Raw genomic sequence first — 2653 nt, forward strand, 5'->3', positions numbered from 1 at the left:
GTGGTGACCCACATATTGATTGGATAGACCCGTGGGATTCTTCCTCATACGACAGGATCGTGATTGGTCGAGTTTTTTTCTCAGAGAAAAAGGCCATCGCTTCCCTTGGAAGGTAAGCATGTTCTGTCAGCGGTTGTGATTTCTTCGCCTATGTCTGTTACCTTTGCTAACTTTTCCCCTTTCTCATTTTTCTTTTTGCTTTGGCCAGGGTTCTAACGAGGAGGTCGAGAGGCTCCAACGCCTTGTTCCAAAAGAGGACGGGGCTACTAAACCTTAGTCTCCGCCCTTGCCTCGACTATGATCGATCCTGCTTCGTTTCTAACATCCACCCATTGTCCTTCTGCCTTCGTTTCTGCTCTGGAGTGTTGGGAAACTTCTGCCCTCTCTATACTCACTCATTGACGAGGAATGATGAGCATTTGCTTAGTGACAAAAGATCTCCAACTCGAAAGTCATTCTGCTGTTTGATTGCGGCGGAAGGGGGAATTTTCGTTGGCCATGAGACGCGATGATTTTTGTGGCGATGATGTGAACCGAGTCTTGAGGCTCCAAGGCCGGTGGAAGGTCAATGAGGGCGTATCCTTCTTCATTCCGAGGGGATGGAGACTGAGGGGGCAGCTGCTGGATAATTCTGTACTTTCATGGTGAGAGGAGGTTCCAACTTCTCGCAGCCGCGATGATCTTTCCCTGCAAATAATAGGGGCAGAAAGCATTGCCTGAGGAGCGGTGACGAGTCAGGTTCCTGTTCGATGCTGGACGACCTGAGAATGATTAAAGAGGATTACCCAGCTCGAGCGTAGGTTAGGAGGTCCAAAGGACTATCGTTGATCCCTACCTGGATCATGACTTGTTGGTGGACACTGAAGGTAATCCTTGCCCTTGGTCCTCTCTATTCGAGATGGTGTGAGGGTAAGACCCTTAAGGAAATAATGACGGTGCTTGTCGAGGAGCAATTGATGGTTTCGCTCTTTGGGTAAGTGTCGTGATACAAATTTTTTTTCTTACTTTTTAGAGCATCAAAGTCCTGAATCTTTTTCTTTGTTTTTTTGTTTGCCAGATGGTGATTTAGAAATTGAGAGGCTTGGAGGGAGAGAAGGCGTAAGAGAGATTCGTGAAACTGATAGATAAATACCTCGAGTATCGTGGCATAGTATCTGGGATTCTTCGCAGTCGTTTCGCGAGGGTGACGAGCGGCAAACACAATACGAGTTTATGCTGCTGCTGCAAAAGATAGTATAGGTATATATTATCGTCTCCACTGGATTGGATTTAAACAATGTTTAAATAATTTCTGGCTTAAACGGGCTACTCAAGATGATCACACATTGATTGAGTAATTAACTACCAGGATTTTAACTACTAAAGTAAGCCAATTGACTAATGAATAATTGATACAACGAGTGAGAGTTTGCCAATAAATGGATCTGTAAGCAATATGAGCCAGAACTAAGGGTCACAGGCAGGATAGGGTGTAGATAGCCATTCAGGATCCACTCATTTAAATTCATCTTCTACTGTTCAAATGATTCTCACAAATTCACTCGATGATTAGCTTGAAATGTAAGCGTTAGATTCCCTCTCTCGATTAAATTGAATTCTACAAAATAAACTATATGAAGGCACTATGGAGATATGCAAGAATACATTAATGGGACTAAGTCTTTAGGACAACGTCATCTCGATATTCTTTCTAACTTGGTTTATTACATATCAAAAAGCTCTCTGACTTACTTAGAAGAATCAACTAAATTTAAACTAAACAAATTAGCATAGATAATAGATCCCAAATATTCACCACTTTGGATTAAATAAATTGATGAATAAAGTTGCAAAATAATTCAAAGCTCCATAAACGTTATCACACAATTCAAACTAGAAGTGTAAATCTATAATATCAATCAAAATAACCATATCCGTCAAAACCCTAGGGAATAACTACTCCATAGATATGGAGAAACTCAATCAAAATAAGTTTAAGAACATAAACATCAAGACATTTTACAATAAACTCGTCAATTTTTGCACCGATTGTTGGCAGAGAGAAATGTGATGAAATCCTCGTGTCTTTTAAGCCGTGATAGCTCTCTGAAACTTCCCTAGGTGCGAATCCACCCTTAAAACATGCTTCCGGTGTATTTATATAAGTAGGATGTGCAGTGACAAAACTATCACTCATGAACTAACTGGAATAATTGGGCAAAAAAGACAGATTGGCGTCGCGTCCGGTCGCATGATAGAATTTGGTTCAGGTTGATTTCTGATGCTTTTTCATTTCGTGTCGCATAGTGAGGAGTTAGAAAATTGTAAATTCTTCTTCTGCCTCTCTCGTTATGTCTCATATGATAAAACTATTTATTGGATAATTTTGGAGGCATCAAAAGGCATTTAATTGCAATTTTCCTTTTTTTCAAAGGCATGTTGCCTAAATTTATCATATAGCTCGGATCGTGGCTTGAAAGCATGTTCGCTTCAGTTTCGCACACATAATCGATCTCGAGTCGATTTGTCTTAACTCATTCAACCTCTACTCAGACCTTCGGTTCTGTTTTCTTCTACTTTTTAACTCCAAAGGTGTGTGCTTAGCTAGTTCAACCTACACGTAATAACTATTAGAGGGCGGCAATTAGCAGGCCTGGGATGATCTGAAATAAGA

The sequence above is a fragment of the Nicotiana attenuata genome, chromosome 2 (assembly GCF_001879085.1).
Source record: "Nicotiana attenuata strain UT chromosome 2, NIATTr2, whole genome shotgun sequence".
NCBI classification, from domain to species: domain Eukaryota; kingdom Viridiplantae; phylum Streptophyta; class Magnoliopsida; order Solanales; family Solanaceae; genus Nicotiana; species Nicotiana attenuata.